Source organism: Silene latifolia, chromosome 6 (assembly GCF_048544455.1).
Source record: "Silene latifolia isolate original U9 population chromosome 6, ASM4854445v1, whole genome shotgun sequence".
Taxonomy (NCBI): domain Eukaryota; kingdom Viridiplantae; phylum Streptophyta; class Magnoliopsida; order Caryophyllales; family Caryophyllaceae; genus Silene; species Silene latifolia.
In genome coordinates, this window is record NC_133531.1 from 53,753,721 (window position 1) to 53,762,796 (window position 9,076).

Below are 9,076 nucleotides of genomic sequence, written 5' to 3' on the forward strand. Positions count from 1 at the left end.
TTATATTTCTAAAATTTGTTCATTAATGGACCTAAAATAACAATAAAAAGCTATAAACTTCAAATAAATCACAAAATTTCAAATAAATTCAAAATTTGAAATTTAAACTCATGAACATTCTGGAAAAATACCATGACACTCATAATGTTCAAAAACTTAGGTTAAAAATTTCGAATTTTATCCGGAAAAACAATGTTGCGGTTTATCGGTTTTTAACAAAATAATCATAAAAACATGAGAAAAATTATATTCATCAACTTTTCAATTTTAGATCTGAAAAAGATAATAAAATGCAACATGTGACGTTTTTCCTTAGTCATGGAGTATGTTTTATTAATATTTCACTAATTAGGTCACTATTTATGCTATTTTTTTTCAAAAAATCATAAATCATGCATAAAGACTTCAATATAGCCTATTATTGTACACACATCTTGTAAAATTTCATGTGACAACATACTAAATTTCTATGACCAGATTCGAAATTTATCTCATATTAACCTATTTTTCACCTAAAATCGATTTTAATAATGAAAAATCCATTTTTCGAGCATAAAAGTCCAAAAATTATGAAAATTTACAGGTCATCTCAAAATAATATATGTGACAACATATCCAAAAATCACTGAAAAATTCCAAGTTTAGCTAATTTTAGTCCGAAAATCACATTTTATTCATAAAATCATATTTTTAATGTCATTATTATGTAATATGAACAATAAAAATCCATAAATTAACCAAAATATCCTAAAAACATTTTAGGACCAGAAACTTTAACATGCATAAATTAATTTCGTGATATATCATAATAACACAAATTATACAAGTTTTATATGTTAATCTTATAACTCGGAAAAACTTTTAACCGATTTGCATGCAAACAACCATGGCTCTTGATACCGATTGAAAGAAAAGTAGATCTATATACTAACATATTCATATATGTTTTATTTTAATTTGTCATAAAAATAATAAGTGATCTTATGCATGCAAACTTATAAATAATTTATAGAAGAAATCATCATCTTACATTGTGATTTTCGGATCAATAGGGCACAAGAGAGTTCTCCTTCTCTCTTGTTCTTGAGCTCTCCTTAAATGGATGAACAAAGAGGATACAAGTATAGTATCCCTCCCAAGGATTAATACCCAAGATATACCCTTAATAAAATTAGTATTATCAAAACTAGAATAATATTAACTTAAATAAAAGACCCAAAAATATTTTTGGTCCTCTTGTATTTCGGTCAAGAGGAGGATGAAGAAGGAAGAATTATTTTTATCTCTCTAAAAATAATGTTTGAATGATAGATTGAACAAAAATAAATCACACACTAAAGCATGTAGTGAATGATCAATATTTTAAACAAAAGACCCTTTGTTCTTTTCTAGGGGAAACCGGGTAGGAGGGTGGAGGAATGGCCAATGCATGAGCTTGGTGCTCTTCCACAACAGACACTAGGTATGCATGCCTAGTGTAGAGAAATAATCATATATTCCACTAATCTTAATTAACATTATATGAATTGTTAATCACACCCAATATTTCGGTCCATTTGAGGATAAAATGGATTCCATTTTATCTTTGTCAATTTGTCAATTTGTCAATATGTCACATGTCACATGTTACATAAAATTGTTATGTATTTTTAACATATTAAAAATCAACGCATTAATGAAAATACGTCATATACAAAAATTGACTTAGTAATTCACAATTACTTGTAGCCAAAATAATTTACCAATTATAAATTACAATAACTTGTATTTATAATAATTCATTCAATTTCAATTGTTTCCTTAAACAATACTTTCATCTAAGCAGTGAAACAATTCAATTACCTAGACCGTATCTTATTTAATCAGATTATAATGAGATACGTAAATTTACTTCCAAAATTATCCGTCAATTATTTTTAATTAACTCGTAACGTTATACGATTAATTAAATGATCAATTAAGAGTATTATCTTTTAGGTATGACCTAGGGGATCAACTGATCACCACCGTCGCACGACAGTAATGTCAAACTCTAGTCAGCCAATCATTACCGATATATGTTGACCAGTTGACAGTAAAAATACTTCCCAATTGTATTCTTTAAAATGAGACTTAAACATGTGATCATCATGATCAATAGTTGTGATCGCATTATTGTCGGAGGAGACATATTCCAACAGGTTGAATATCTACAACCTCACCAATACCTCTCAAATTCCTTCTAGCAAGTCTTCTATTGGTTGTCAAAGTTCTTTCAATTTCACGATCAAAAGGTAACAAATCACCTTGTGACCTTCTAGACATGCAAAATATCAAACAACTCGAAAACAATTAGAACAAACCTTGAGGAGTTTTACTTCCCCAAGGCAAAGAAAGACACAACTAAAAACAATATAAGAAAATCTAATTCAAGCTAACACCGTCTCCGGCAACGGCGCCATTTTTGATGTGGATTGCGATGTCGTCGGGTCACGTCCAATCAAAACACAATTTATAACTTCACAAACAACTCTACAATTAGTAAAGAGGCAAGTAAAGGTCGGATCCCAAGGGACGGGAATTGAGATGAGATTTCTATTGAAACTACTGGTGTCTTAGGGGTGTCACAATTTGGGTTGATGTAGAAGGTCACTAAACTAAAAAGCAATGAAAGTAAACAAGCAAGATGAATTAAAAGGGTTGTAAACAATTGATAAAAAGCACTAGGGTGTCATGGGGTCATAGGGGAATCATGGGAATTGATCATACAAACATGTTCTCAAATTATAAGCAAGCAATTATTGTTGTGATGGTTTGAGTTGGGTTATATCTTACAATCCTAGGAAAGTTTGGGTCCCGGAGCCGAATCGATTAGATTGTACAACACCTACAAGTCGACTTAATCTTCCCTACTCAACAACATGCATGGTCTAATGAGCCTCGAGTTGGTTTATGTCTTACAAGTCTCATTGAAAAGATAGGTGATGGGTAAAAAATGCAAGGATTCATAGGCTCGCATTTCATCAAACATTACATGTGCATGATTTGAGATCAAAACAAGCAAGCAAATAAACCATGAAAGCATATTAATTTAAGCATGAATCATTGCCCATGTTGGTTTCCCCTAATTACCCATTAACCCTAGCTAGGTGACTACTCACTCATTATCATGTTGATCATGCTAGCAAGGTTGTCAATCATACCAACAAAATGAAACATGATGAACAAATGAAAGTAATTAACAATAATTAAAAAGGGATTAAGAGGATTATACCTACTAATGATTCCAATAGTAAAGCAAGAATAAAAGAAGTACTTGATGCTTGATTGAGAGGTTGTCAATATCCCAATAATAACCCAAATAATCTTCAATTACCCAAAATAAAGGATGAACAAAAGAGAGATTAAGGAAATAAAACTTGTATTAGAACTTGATTAATTGTTGATTACAAAACTAAAGAGAGATTTGATTGATATTAACTACTTTAATAATTGATAAGAAGAACATCCTCTTCTAATTAGACTAATGGGGTATTTATAGTGGAAATTAGGTGGATGCATTAGGGTTAACTAAGGGCTAAACTAGTAATTACACTTTTTAGATTGAGCAGGGAGACGCCGGTATTTTTCGAAAGAAGGGTTTCTTTCTTGAAACTTGAAGAAACGGATTTTGCGCTGTACTGGAATCCGTGCGTATTGGTGTCGGGACGGGCGGATTTATGCAGGGGAAGACGGGCGTCTTCAGCGCAATCCGGGCGTCTTCTGGGCTTGCTGTCCGGGCGTCTTTGAAGGAAGACGCACGGATTGTGCTGTGGAGGACAGGCGGATTCAGGACAATCCGCTCGGATTGTAGCTCAGCATTGTTTCTTCTTCTTTTCTTCCTTTTTCTTCATAAAATCCTTGGGGATTTCCTCGGGGATTTCCCAACTACTATAATATGTACAAAGGCCTTCTAATCTTGTCTCTCGTTGATGCTTGGTCATTTGAATTCAATCAATTTAGTCTCGTTTTGCCATGAAAATGCAAGATTCTTACTCCTTTCCTACCAAGGGATCAAAATCTCAAAGAATATGCAAAACAAAGAACTAAAGACAATAAATGACCCAAATATGCACTAAAAAGCATGGGAACAAGGCTAATTCGGGGGCTAAATATGCGCTAATTATGGTCACATCACTCCTTAAACAAATAAGGATCATCCCAGAAGTACTGCTTAGCGTTATAGAGGAAACGCTTCTTCTGCTGATGAGAAAGGTCAGGTGGCAGCGCGCCACTAACAACATAATTAGCTAAATCTGCATACAAAGGGTCATGGTTAATAATAGAAGATAAAACATCAAATAATGAATCATCGGGAAAAGAATCATCTATAGGTAAGGAATCTTCTCCCTCTTGCTGTGATAGTCGCGACAGATGATCAGCTACTACGTTCTCAGCACCCTTCTTATCTTTGATCTGCAAATCAAACTCCTGAAGAAGGAGTATCCACCTCAGCAATCGTGGTTTAGCTTCCTTCTTAGCAAGAAGGTGTCTCAGCGCTGCATGGTCAGTAAAGACAGTAACTTCTGACCCTATCAAATAAGAACATAATTTTTCTAGCGCATAAACCACAGCTAACAGCTCCTTCTCAGTAGTGGTGTACTTCACTTGGGCCTCATCTAGAGTTCGGCTCGCATAGTATATTGCATTCAAAGCTTTGTCTTTCCTCTGGCCTAGCACCGCCCCTAGTGCATAATCACTAGCGTCGCACATAATCTCAAACGGCAAGTCCCAGTTGGGAGGCTGTATAATCGACGCCGAGATTAAGGCCTGCTTCAACCTGTTAAAAGAAGAAAGACACTCATCAGTAAATGCAAAGGAGGCCATCTTTAAGCAGCAACTGTGTAAGTGGTTTAGCAATTTTTGAAAAGTCCTTGATAAACCGGCGATAGAAGCCAGCATGGCCAAGGAAACTCCTCACTCCTTTGACATTAACAGGAGGTGGTAATTGCTGAATCACTTGCACCTTTGCTTTGTCAACCTCAATGCCCCTATCAGAAACTAAGTGCCCTAAGACAACTCCCTCGTTGACCATAAAGTGGCACTTCTCCCAATTAAGCACAAGATTAACCTCAATGCAAATACTTGCAACACTTTATCAAGGTTAGACAGACAGTTAGCAAAGTCACTTCCATAGACACTAAAGTTATCCATAAAGACTTTCATAATAGACTCTATATACTCAGAAAATATCCCCATCATGCACCTTTGGAAGGTGGCAGGGGCATTAGATAAACCAAAAGGCATCCCGCGATAAGCAAAAACACCCTGAGGACAAGTAAAAGTAGTCTTTTCCTGATCATCTGGATGAATAGGGATCTGAAAGAACCCTGAGTATCCATCTAGATAACAGAAACACTTATGAGAAGCTAACCTTTCTACCATTTGATCAATGAAAGGAAGGGGAAAGTGATCTTTCTTTGTGGCGGCATTTAGCTGTCTGTAGTCTATACACATCCGCCAACTAGTTACTACTCTAGTAGGTATCAACTCGTTTTTGTCATTCTTGACCACAGTAGTTCCTCCTTTCTTAGGAACTACCTGAACTGGACTCACCCACTTAGAATGACCAACAGAATAGATAATACCTGCATCAAGCAGCTTCATTACCTCAGCCATCACAACGTCCTACATCTTCTCGGTTGGTCGGCATCGACCCTATCTATCTACAAGGCTTGTGATCTTCCTCAAGCTCAATTCTGTTCATACAAATGTCAGGACTAATGCCCTTAATGTCATCCAATGAATAACCCATAGCTTTCCTGTTTTTCTTAAGCACAGCTAACAATGCGGTCAGCTGATCATCATCCAATTTGGCACTAACAATGACTGGATATTGCTCTGTATCATCTAAGAAAGCATATTTAAGATGAGAAGGAAGAGGCTTATGCTCAGGTAGCTTTACCTCTATGGAGCAAAGAGTATTGATCATTTGTTCCACTCTCTCTCCTTCAGCGTCGGTGAGTTCACGCTCAACTAAAGCAGCTTCAAGCAAATCCAACACAGCATCATTGTTATCTGGGTTATCTGCACACTCATCTAAAAGCATCAAAGCTTCTAGTGGATCCTTTATAAAAGAACCCGACCAGAAGTCATAAACAGACTCGTCAACAATATCAACTGAATAACAAGTATCCTCTATCATTGGGCGAGCAAGTGTACTGAGCAGACTAAAAGTGATCGCATCATCCCCCACTGCAAGAGTCAAACGCCCTTATTTGACATCAATAATGGCCCCAGCTGTACACAAGAATGGTCTTCCTAGTATAATTAGGGTCCGGGTATCCTCAGCTATGTATAAAACAATAAAGTCCACTGGTATAAATAACTTGCCTACTTTGACAGGTACGTCCTCTAAGATACCCAAGGGTCGTCTTACAGATGTATCAGCCATCTTTAATGTAATGTTAGTCATTTTAAGGTGGCCCATATTAAGCTTCTTGCAGACAGAAAAAGGCATGACACTAACACTGGCTCCTAAATCACAAAGGGCCTTGTCTATCACTTCATTCCCTATAGTACAGGTAATAGAGAAACTACCCGGGTCTTTCATTTTCGGTGGAGCTTTGTTAAGAAGTAAATTACTAGACTCTTCCATAAATGCAACAGTCTCGAATTCACTAAGCTCTCTCTTACGCGTCACAATGTATTTCATAAATTTACCGTAAGTAGGTACCTGGGTAATAAGTTCAGTAAAAGGGACGGTTACCTGGAGATTCTTGACCACGTCCACAAACTTACCGTACTGTCGCTCGACCTTAGCATCCTTCAGACGTCCCGGATAAGAAACCCTGGTAGCAATAAGCGGGCCCGCGACCTTCTCTTTACCTTTATCAGAACGTGGCACCTCCACAGCAGGGGAAGATGACACGGTAGCGGAATTAGACATTGGAGTTGACCCTCCGCTGGTACTGGTGTTCGATCGAGTACTAATATCATTCGATCGAACAGTCTCATCAGGAAAAGCACTCGATCGAGGAATATGCACCTCTCGATCGAGTTCTTTAATTTCAGCATGTTTCGATCGAGAGCCAGAATCACTCAATCGAACAATATTTTCTGCCAAGTTACTCGATCGTTAGGAATTATCTCCTCGATCGAATTCTTCAATTGGGGCATTTCTCGATCGAGTTGGAATTATGTTCGATCGAGGGCCTGTGTTGGATAAATCACTCGATCGAGTTAAGATATCACTAGATCGAGCTGCAGGATGATGTTCAGTAGGGACATCATCACTTAACTCCTCAAAATCAATATTCGGGGTCTCATCAGCTGTCACAACCCCGTCTTCCGGCATTTTTGGTCCATCATAATTAAGACCACTTCGGAGATTTATGGCATTTACCGGGTCACATGGAGGTGATTGATTCACTTGACTTTGCGCGAATGAAAGACGCGCAACTTGATCTTGCAACTCCTCTATAGCGTTTTCATTCTTGTCGGACTTCTTTCCAAACTGAAGCTTTAAGTTCAACACTAGGGATTTCAGTTCTGCGAGCTCTCCATTTGTAGAGGATGAATCAATTGGTTGTGGCATTGGTTTAGAAAGGCTAGAGGTACTTGTTGTTGTCAAATCTTCATATAGCTTAGAGAATGGAACTCCTTGCTTGAATTTTTGATAGGCACGGACGCGCTCTACATCCGCCATACAAGTAATAGGGTCATGCCCCTCTGTACCGCATCTACCAAACTACCTCCTGCTCAGTTATGGTATAAACTTGTTCATGCACACCCGTAGTTTGTAAAATCTCCGCACTGCCTAACCTTCCACTAGGACTTTCCACCTCAGCTACCACCAGCTCATTTACGTACCTACTTCCTCGAGGATTTCCATATTCGGCAACGTGGATGGCCATTTCTTCAATAAGGTGACATCCTTGTTCATCTTCAACATTTTTCTGGAATCTTCCCTTGGCCGCGTTGTCAATAACAACTCTCTGATCAGGATATAACCCATTGTAGAATTAGGTGCATAGGAACCAACGCTTGAAACCATGATGAGGTATAGAACGAACGAGTCTTTTGAACCTGGTCCAAACCCCATTCAAATCTTCAGTAGTCAATTGCTCAAATACAGTAATTTGGCCTCAAAACGCATTAGTGCGTTGTGGTGGAAAATATCATCTGTAGAAAGCTAGAGCTAGGGAATTCGAGTCAGTAACACCGGCAGCTTCCCTGTCCAGATCTCTCAACCTCTACCGGGCATCATCAGTCAAAGAAAAAGGGAAAAGAACTCCCTTAACCCTATCCCGCGTCACCCCAGCAGCTAAAGGAATGGTGGAGCAATATTCTGTAAAGAGCTCTATATGCTTGGAAGGATCTTCGCTAGGTACCCCCCCTGAAGAGATTTCTCTCAACCAGCTGTATATAAGATGGGTGGATCCCAAAGGTCCCCGAATCTGTAGTGGGTAACAAGAAACCTTTTGGAAGAGAATCCACCGTAGGTTCTGAATGCCTGGTGATGTTCGACATCTTAGCAAATAGAGTCTATAGCAGGGCAGGTATGACAATGTTCTCTTCTAGAACAAATTTCCTGCAACACTAATAAAGCACTTGGAAAAATATGAGATCAATCTCAAGGAATATATTCCTTGAGATGAGAGACAAACTTAATATAAGCAACAAAATTATGCCACCTCCCCGGCAACGGCGCCAAAATTTGATACCGTTTTCAGGTACCAAAAATAATTACCTATTACTACTAACAGAAGTCAGTGGTAAGTAAGGTCGATCTCCACAGGGAGATGGGAAAATGTCAGCTCAACTAAGTCCGTCAAGGTAACCAGTTCTTGGGGGTTTTTAATCGTTTATTCTAATCTAATAAGGTCAAAGGAGAGAAAGAGAGCAAGAGAGTTGAAGATAAGCAACCAGGGAGAAAAATAGCTAAGACAGTCGGTTCACCATGATTCTCAAGAAATGTAATCTAAGGTCTCAGGTCAATGCAAATTCAATCTACAGGGCAATGAATATCTCCTTTCGGTCTCAATTCACCCTAAAACACTAATAGCTTAGCTTCCGCCCTCACTAAAGTGCCTTAATATTCGTTACAGGTCTTACC